Here is a 10,534-nt window from a genome sequence, read left to right on the forward strand (position 1 = left end):
CTTAGCCTTGTCCCCACTGCTCTGTAGTGCCATTTTTGTCATAAATCAAGCATTTGTAGGGGTGGTTTTATTTGTGAAATCTCTGTTATTCCACTGGCTTAATTATTGGTCTTTGCACTTACATGCACTGTCTTAATTGCTGTGGCTTTATGATAAATCTGATATCAGGTATAGTAACTCTTTCCACTTTCTCCTCCTCCTCCTCCTCCTTTTCTTCCCATATGAAAATAGGGTTACCTTGTCAATTGCCACCAAAAAGATTTTCTTACCTATTCCTGAGCCTTTTTATTTTCAAAAGAATTTTTAGGATCAGCTTGTCTAAAACAAACAAACAAAACTTTTTGAGATTTCAGTCAAGATGGCACTGAGTCTATAGATCTATTTGTGGAGAATTGATGTCGTTACAATATTGAATATTCTAATCCATGAAAATGCATATCCTTCTTTTATTTATGTCTTTATTTTCTCTTAGCAAAAATGTATAGCATTCTGCATAGAATTCTCACTCATCTTTGGTTAGATTTGCCCTATTATTTGATATTGTTAATACTATCATGACTAGTGACATGTTTTGGACTTCATTTTCTGACTGCTTGTGCAAAATTCATTAATTTAATATAGTAGTTAGTAATTCTTTTGTATTTTCTACATACAAAATCAAACCATTTGCAATTAATGACTAATTTGTTATTCTCTGAGTCTAATACATTTATTCTCTTGCCTTTTTTAGCTGTCCAGAACTTTCAGAAGAGTAAAGTAAATACTTTTGTCTTGCTCAGCATCTCAGAGGGCAGGCTTTCCTTATATGTCCTTTCAAAATGTAGTAGGTTATTGTAGATATTCTTTGTCAGATTAAAGATATTTCCTTTTCTTCCTAGTCCACTATAAGTTTTTATCATGAATGGATATTGAATTTTATTGAGTGCTTTGCATCTACTGAAATTATCATATATTTTTCTTTTATTTTTTATGTCTGATTTCTTTAACATAATGTTTTAGAGACTTATTCTTTTTTTTATTACATGTATCAGTTGTTTTTCTTTTTTATTGCTGGCAGGTATACCATTGTGCATGCATAGTTCTTTATTGATTCTCCTATTGATGGGCATCTGAACCATTTCTGGTTTGGGGCTATTATGAATAAAGCATTATGAACATTCTTGTGCAAGGCTTTATGTGACTGTATGTGTTTTCATAACTTAGATCAACATCTAGGAGTGGATTTTTTCCTTTAACTCTCAAACCTTTTGATACTTATATTTAAGGTGTTTCTCTTATAAGCCACATAAAAGCTGTTCTATTTTTCTCAGTCTGATCATATTGTCTTTTAACTGAAAAACTTAGTTCAGAATTAATGTAACTACAGATACATTTGAGTTTAAATTTATCATCTATCTGTTGCATGTCTTCTATTTTCCTTTTCCCCTTTCTCCTTGTCTACTCATGAATTTTAAAAAATTTTAGTTTGTTCTCCACTTCAGCTTGCAAGCTTACTCCTTCTTTTACTATTCTTTTAGTGTTTACCTTCCTTTTGCAGCATATAGACTTGATTTTTAAATATTCAACATAAATTAGTACTAGTTTCCAAACAACACAAAAACTTTAAATATATTAATATCATTTATCTTAACTCCTTCCAACTTATGTGCTTTTATTGATGTGTTTTGAATCAATGTATGTTTGAAATTCTATAATATGTGTTACTATTGTTTTACACTGTTAGTTTTCACTCACATATTTGCCTTTTCTAGTGTTCTTCCTGCATTTTGCATTTCTGTACTTCCATTGGGAATCATTTTCCTTCTCTCTGAATAACTTTATTATTATCTTTTGGGGAGTCTGTTAGACTGTTCCTTTCTTTTAACTCATGGCACATATCACTTCTAGCTTCTGTTTTTGTTTTTGTTGTTGTTTGTTTGTTTCCTATTCAGTCAGCTACCTGTTTTATTTTTACTCATTTGAAGAAGACATTTATTGTTCACTGGCTAGTTTGTAATATTTTTTCCATTTTTCTCTCTCAACAGTTTTCCTCAGATAGATCTGGATTTATTTACTTTGTATTTATTCTGGATGGGATTCATAGTACTTGAATCTGTGGCTTATTTTTTTTTAATCAATTTCATCAATCTCAGCCATCATCTCTTCAAATATTGTTTCTTCCCCTCTCCTCTGTTCCTCCTTTTTGGTGTTCCAGTTACACTTATGTTAGACCTTTATACCATTTCCATATATCTCTTGTGCTGGGTTTTTGTTTTGTTTTGTATTTTTTAATCCATTTATCTGTCCATACCTTAACTTGCATCTTTTCTTCTGATATGTTTTACATTTCACTAATGCAGATTCATCTCTACCCACAAAACACCCCTCAAACCTGCATGTCAGTGGTATCAGCTTCTTCTCTGGCTCTCATATTATGTCTCCTGTGTCTTTTGTCACACTGCTCCTCTATCCATCTGTTAATATTGATGTCTGGCATCATCCTCTCTTCTATAATGTTTTTCTTGACCCTCTCTAAATGGAACCAACCACTCATGTTCCCCCACTTAACTTATACAGACCAGCCTAGGACCCACACAATACTTCATGTACTTACTTATCTTTACATCTATCTTCCACCAGTGGACTGGGAACTCTGTCAAATTCATCTTCAGATCTCTAAAATACAACCCAGTGCCCAGTATACAGATAGTGATAAGTACATTGACCCTGAATGAATTACTATAATGTACTCAACTCTGGTTACACATTAGAATCACACTGTGTGTGGGGGGGTGTTTTGAAAACTTCTGATGCTTAGGCACCATACTAAATCAAATCCAGAGGCAGAACCTAAGCAACAGAACATTTTTAAAAACTACATAGGTGATTCTAATGTGCAGCCTGGAGTGAGGTTGCTGACTTAGAGAATCTGCCTCAAAAAGATGATTTTATGGTGTAATGGGCTAAAGCCTGAAAAGGCTTCCCTGTGAGGAATAGGGTACTTCCTGTGGGGGACACCAGAAGATATGCATGTGAGGGTGATGCATTTGGGTGCAGCTGTTTCTAGACGTACACAGAATGGAGACACAGTGTGTGTGTGTGTGTGTGTGTGTGTGTGTGTGCGCGCGCGCGCGCGCGCATGTGCGCATAAGCATTTAGGAGCTGAGAATGAGAAGAGGGATCCCCAGGGTCACAGGAATGACAGCCCGGGACTCTAATTCAGATGCTTGAGTTGGTAAATAATCTGAAAAATATGTATATCTTCTATCTCCTTCTGTAGTAGTAAAATCCGAGTGATATTGGCAAGTCATCCCTGACTGTTAGCAGGAGGGTACGTGGTCCCCATTCACTCTAAGACTTTAGGGAGATGGCAACTGATAAAGGCCCCACCAGGGAAGGGAAAATGTGGAAACAGGCCTTAGGTGAAGCTGTCAGCACTCCTGCCCCAGTTCAGACCTCTTGCTGTGATGATGTGTGTGTTCCTCTAGTTGCCATAGAAACTGGATTTTTCCTCCTGACTCCTATCCCCTTTGCTGTGTGTTTGGCTTCCCATTTTTTTAATGAAATTAAGTATGCAGTGAAGTGTGCATACTCTCTCCCAAATGAACCTGCCCCTCCCAAATCAGAACAGTTCAAGAATTGTCTTGTGCATCATGTGACAAATAGATGTTGTGGGAAGCCCTTGGTCCCCTCATTCCACCGTCCTGATGCTGCTCCCCACTTGGCTCCAGCAGTTATGGTCTTATACCAGCAATCTACAAGTTCAAATGCATGAGCTAATTTTAGATTCTCAGACCAGACACAAGAGAAGAAAGTGGATTAATAAAATATAAGAAAGTATGGAGAACATTCTGTTGACCCAAAGGGGGTATTTGTGATGCTCTGTAATAATTAGGAAGACGACCCTAATTAGAGAAAAAGAAAAGCAGCCCTCTGTCAGTATCAAACTGAATTTAATAGAGTGTTAACAGGGCCACCATATTTACAAGATATCCCAACTGTTCTCTTGACAAGAATTAACATCTCTAGGTGTCTTCCCTGTTTAGTATCTAGAGTCTTATTTCTCCATGTCTTCTGAAATGTTTATAATGATTTTTTTCTGTAAAAAAAGAATTTTATGTAAAGAAGAGTAACACAAGATAGTTATTTGATTCTTTGCTATTCTCAGTTATTAAGACTAAGATAAAATTGTTATGTCATAAAAATTATTTAGTGAACTATTTTCTTTTTTCATTTGTAGGATGTAGGTAGTGGGCAGCGGTTTCTCTCTTTAAAAACCAGTGGGGGTATGGCGGGACTGTTGTCTGTGGGGTGTCTTAACTATGTTATTCAGGGTCCCTGTCATCACGATTCCTACTGATTAATAACAACTCTTCAGTATCCACCCAGAGCCAGTTTTATTCCTCCCGCTGTTTATATCTCCTCATCTATGCCTTATCCAATGAATATACTCACATCCTCTCCCTCCTCTTAACTATTCTGTACTTTCTGAGACTAGAACTTTCTAAGACCAACCTTAGAGGCAGGAAAGTGTCTGGAAGTGTATGTTAGAGAAGGTAGATATGTTGAATGCCCTCAGGAGAGGGCCACTGTAAATTGTGTCAGACACATTTTTTATCCACCGAGTACCATGCCTCTAGGAACCATGGTTCCCGTTCCTACTGTCATTGAACACACCTGAAGTCTGTCATTGACCAGCTCACATTCAGGATCTTATGTCTAAGATCTTGGCCTTTTAGTTCTAGGTGTGTTACATGCAATAGGACAGGAAAAATTATTATCCAAAATCATTCTTCCATCCAAGTGCTCTGTGTCCCTGGAAAATGATGAGTTTACTTCAAATTGTATAAAAATCCACTTCTAGTATCCTGACAGAAATTTTTTTGAGTCGGAGATTTGATGAACTTAAAAGTCAAAGAAATACTCATTTCTTTGTTGAGTGAACCTTTTTATTCACTTGCATGAATTCGAAAACCACTGATGCAGCCAACCCTTATTTAGTTTGCACTGGAACTGAGGATCACATGCAAATACCACCTAAACCTTGTCTTCCAGCAAAGATACATTAGCCTCAGCTTAGGTTAACCTGTTACTCAATGTTGAGCATCAGCCAATTTAAGAGGTTAAATAAGTGATCTTGAGAAGCAGGACATTCCTGCAGAGTGGTTACTTATGTAACAACTCATAACCAGGAGCCCATTTTGTCTTGAATGTATCAACATTCAAAATGCAGAAACTTGGGGCACCTGGGTGGCTTAGTTGGTTGAGCGTCCGACTTTCGCTTGGGTTATGGTCTCGCGGTTCGTGGGTTCGAGCCCCGCGTCGGGCTCTCTGCTGACTGCCAGCTCAGAGCCTGGAGCATGTTTCAGTCTGTGACTCCCTCTCTCTCTGACCCTCCCCTGCTCGTGCTGTCTCTCTCTCTCTCTACTAGAAATAAATAAAAATACTTTGTAAAAAATGTAGAAACTTAACAAAAATTTTTTTAAGTAAACATGACTATTTCTTTCTCTCTTTTTAAAAGATTTCTTTTTGAGGGCAGGGGAGAGAATGAGTTGGGGTGGGGCAGAGAGAGAAGGGGACAGAGGATCGGAAGTGGATCTGTGCTGATAGCACAGGGCTGTGGGACTTGAACTCATGAACTGTGAGATCATGACCTGAGCTGAAGTTAGACACTTAACCAGCTGAGCTACCTAGGTACCCTAGAAACATGACTATTTCTAATTCATGAGTTTTGCCTGTAAACTCCCTTGACCTTAAACTTTGTAGGCAGAATTATCAACAATGCAGACATACCCACAATCTCTGGCCCAGAAGTTTATATTTCAAAATCTCAGGATGTGCTGGTCTCAAAAGCAGGAACACCCATCTGCCCCTACCATGTCCATTTCCATCAATATCCAACTTTTTCAATGCATCCTGACCCTAACAGACTTTAATCAGTGTATTTTTTCCTTTATTCCCAGCATTCACTAACTTGTATATCAGTCAGATGAGGCCAGATTATGCCAAGCTAAAAAAAAAAAAAGTCCAAAATTTCACTTGCCTAAAACAACAAAGCCTTCTTTTAACACAGGTGAAAAGTCTATAATGGGTCTGGACTGCTCTCTAGGGCTTTGAAGAAGTCTCTACCACCTTATATCTGTATTGTTGTGAGACTCAGACTCTTCTGTTGACCTGGCAGAGAAGAACTGTCTAGAACAGAAGTTGGTAAACTTTTTTTTTAAGAAACATTTTATTTATTTCTGAGAGAGAGAGAGAGAGAGAGAGACAGCGTGAGCAGGGGAGGGTCAGAGAGAGAGGGAGACACAGAATCTGAAACAGGCTCCAGGCTCTGAGCTGCCAGCACAGAGCCCAACGCGGGGCTCGAACCCACGAACTGCGAGATCATGACCTGAGCCAAAGTCGGCTGCTCAACCAACTGAGCCACCCAGGCGCCCCAAGCTTTTTCTTCTTAAAGGGCCAGAAAGGAAATGTTTTTGCTTTCTAAGACCTTGAAATCTCTGTCACAACTATGCAGCTCTGTCTTATATAGCATGACAACAGCCATAGATAATATATTTAAAAATGAGTGTGGCTATGTTCAATAAAATTTAATTTACAAAAGCATATAGTAGGTTGGATTTGGCCTGCAGACCAGTTTGCTACCTCCTGGTCTAGAATCTCACACTGGCAATTAAATGCTTTTACCTAGATGTGACACATATCATTTGACCCACATTTTATTTGCTAAAGCAAGTCACATGGTCATGCCTTCAAGGCCCAGGGAAGTACAGTTTTCCATTTTCAGAGGAGAAATGGGAAAACATTTATGAGTGGTATGAATATCTTCACATTATCCACTGCAGTTTTATAAAGCTCAGCAAAAATGGGAATACTAGTAGTACAGTTTAAAGTCAGGTATCTTGGGGCACCTGGCTGTCTCAGTCAGTTAAGTGTCTGACTTCAGCTCAGGTCATGATCTTGTGGTTTGTGGGTTTAAGACCCATGTCGGGCTCTGTGCTGAGAGCTTAGAGCCTGGAGCCTGTTTTGGATTCTGTGCCTTCCCTCTGTCTGTCTCTACCCCACTCTCTCATGCTCTCTCTCAAAAATAAGTAAACATTTTTTAAAAAATCAGATATCTTAAATTTGAATGTTAAATCTGAAGTTACTTGGTGGTCCTGCATGACCCAGGGAAAATAAGTTTAATGTCTTGGAGTGTCAGTATCTCCTCTGTAATGTGAAGACAATAATTACCATGTCCTTAGAACTCTTTCAGGATCAAATAGGATATTATAGGGCAAAGGGATTCAGAAAACAAACATCAGGGATTCAGCTGTTGTAATTTCCTTTTATGCCCTTTGTTTCATTCAAGTTTCAGGCTGTTCTTCAACATAAAATTTAGACTCACCCACAGAGGCCTGGGCATTGGCACACTTGGAGTTCCAAGCTCTATGTCCAAAGTGATGGCCTCTTCTAAGAATTTTGCTCTGGCTCCAGAGCTGAAGTAAAAACTTCTTTTCTATTCTCTCCAGACTGTGGCCCATAATACTGAACAGAGTGGGCCCAGTTAAAAACTGGCATTGGAATGAATAATTGAGTTTAGCAAGTAAATGAAGCAAAATTGCTTTTATGAGTTATGCAAATTTCGTCTCCCTGCTTTTTCCCCTCTTGGTATCTGAGAGAGCCTCATTATCTCTTAAACAGTCTCCTAAACCACTTTAATCCTTGAGCATTTCTTAGTCCAGCATGGCATGCTTTAACTCTACTCTGTTTGTAAGCCTCCTGGGTGGCTAGGAAAGGAGTGAGGAACATGTGGGAACAGCTTCCAAGAAGTATTTGAAGGAAAGGAACTAATGTCAGTGAACAGCTTCTCTATGCTAAGAGCATTACACACACTCCCTTATTTTATCCTCACAATAATACTGCATCGCAGATTGTTTTATTTCCACCAAAGAAACTGAGACTCAAAGAGTTTAGGTAACAAAGCCTAGGTATGTTAGGATATGCAGCTAGGAGGATGAAGAGAGCCACAGTTTGAAGCCTGGTCTGGCGTCCAAGTCCCTCTTTCTTTCCCCGCTACCAGGCTGTGTGCTTCACAAAGCAACTCCATTCAGATGGGTGTCAATAACCTTTCTTCCTTGCGGGGCAGTTCACTGAACCCTCTGTCCCACTGGAGAGGGTTGGTAATATCCAAAGAAATTCAGTACCTGAAGGACTTCCCTGCTGCATCCTCTGTACCTAATGGAGTCGCCTTCGTACTTGCTCCTCCCTCCTATTTATTCTCCATGTGGAATTTGGGCTAAATTTGCACACCATGGGTTGTAGTGGTGATAAACCACTAAAACATGTGAAATCTTAGGGGAAGGAGCATCAATAAAAAGATAAGGAGATTCGGGATCTGATTATGATAATAATAACAGTAATAATAATAAGAGCTGACATTTTATTACTATTTGCTAACCACTTTTCCACATATTAACTCATGTAACCCTGACAACAATCCTGTGAAGTAAATACTATAAATATTTTAAGGCTTAGGCAGCTGGAGATGATACATCTTTCCCAAAGTTGCACAGCTAATAAATGGAAGAGCTGGGATTTGAACCTAGAAATGATGATATCAAAGTGTCTTAACCACTTTGCAAGTCATTTCAACCGTCTGGCAGCTCTTAATAGATGCTGGGCCTGGCTCTAACCCCTAGATACTCCAATGTATGTGGCCAGGGCACTGGTATTTTTGTAAAGCACCAGAGGGTGAATCTAAAGAGAAGCCAGAGTTGAAATAGATGCTGGGCCTGGCTCTAACCCCTAGATACTCCAATGTATGTGGCCAGGGCACTGGTATTTTTGTAAAGCACCAGAGAGTGAATCTAAAGAGAAGCCAGAGTTGAAACCCAGTGAGTGATCCCATCTCCCTGAGCCTAAGCTTCTTCATCTGAATACGGGAGAGGTGGAGTTTAGAACTGTGAGGATATATTGAAATGTCATAGTAAATTAAGAGTCTTACTAGCATTTTGTGGGCAGCTTCCAGGGATACTAAATGTCAACTGATGCTGGAAACAATATTGCCCAAGGAAGAATTTTCTTTGCTTCCCCCCCCACCCCCAAGAAGAATTTTCTTGCCCAGATTACAAACAACATCCCACTGGTATAAGGTGAAGGTGCTCTTTGGCTCTCAAAATCTGTGCCTGTTTGATTCTAAACTCTACCAAGTATCAAAGGGGATGGGATGCTTTCCCTCACTGCTGAATGGATTATTCTCCTTTCAACTTTTTAACCACTAAGCAGTGAAGGAGACCCAGGCAAGTCTGAAGGCCAGCTTCGTTCTGGCACAATGCCTCCATGATTGGGAAAGTGTGTCACCAGTCTGGGACTAAGGCTCTTCATTTACAAAATGGGTTTTAAAAAATTTCAAAGGACTCACCTAAGGATTAAATAAAATATTGCATGCAAATCACCAGGACATAGAGGTGCCTAACACATAATACATATTTACAAACATAATACACATAGGAGATGAAATTAACATTATTTTCCTCATAGCATAGATTAGAGAGAAATCTATGCTAATTTATATAAAGCATGACAAAAGTAGCAAATAATAAGTATTCAGTATGCTGATGCTTTTTACTTGTGTGCTCCTTGCATTTCAAAAATTTAAGTGTGTATTTATTTAGTGTATTATTGCAAGAAAGAAGGTAAAGCATACACCATGTAAGAATCATAACTGTGATCTTGGGGCGCCTGGGTGGCTTAGTCCGTTGAGCGTCCGACTTTCGCTTACGTCATGATCTCGCGGTTCGTGTGTTCGAGCCCCGTGTCGGGCTCTGTGCTGACTGCCAGCTCAGAGCCTGCAGCCTGTTTCAGTCTGTGACCCCCTCTCTCTCTGACCCTCCCCTGCTCACGCTGTCTCTCTCTCTCTCTCTCCTAGAAATGAATAAAACATTAAAAAAAAAAAGAATCATAACTGTGATCCCATGTGTAATCCCATCCTCCAAAACATATACTCTAGAAAGGAGACAGTCCCTAAGAGGTTCTTTTGTTTGCAGGTCAGGGGGAAGAATGTGAAGAGGTTTACTGGGGGAGTCCAGAGCCTAAATCACTTTACATTTGAAAAGGGATGAAAAAAAAAGTGGGGGGGATGTAAATACTGGGGCTATGGGAGAGGGAAGAGACAAAGATAGAGCTGTGGTGGGGGAGCCTTGAGAGGACAGGCAAGGAATTAGGGACTCATCCTTACATTTGTCTTGCCATAAAATCCTGAGTAAAATATTCAGTTTTTTCTTAAGCCTGTATAGATTAGAACCTATTACTTAAATTTGTTAAAGGAACGTGCTGGGTCCTTCCCCAAAAAGTTAATTTTGAGGCAGGAACAATGACTGACTGCTCATGGGTTTCCAAACTCAAAAAATGTTAAAATTTCTGAATTATTCATCACCACATTGCTGGCAGGGGTTTGGATTGGAAAGAGTATAGGTGCCCATCATTGAGGAACCAGTAAACCAGTGGGGAGGATGTTCATCTGGATACTATTTAGCGGGAAGAAGCAACAAACTAGGTTGTTTACCTGTTACAG

General features: G+C 39.3%; 1 protein-coding gene across 4 annotated transcripts in view; it reads left to right on the plus strand.

Annotated features, from left to right (window-relative positions):
- Positions 1-10,534, plus strand: part of ANKFN1 (ankyrin repeat and fibronectin type III domain containing 1) — a 470,333-nt gene that overhangs the window by 48,299 nt on the left and 411,500 nt on the right. The window lies entirely within an intron of this gene.

This window comes from Hyaena hyaena, unplaced genomic scaffold (genome assembly GCF_003009895.1).
Source record: "Hyaena hyaena isolate Hyena2069 unplaced genomic scaffold, ASM300989v1 scaffold_189, whole genome shotgun sequence".
NCBI lineage: Eukaryota > Metazoa > Chordata > Mammalia > Carnivora > Hyaenidae > Hyaena > Hyaena hyaena.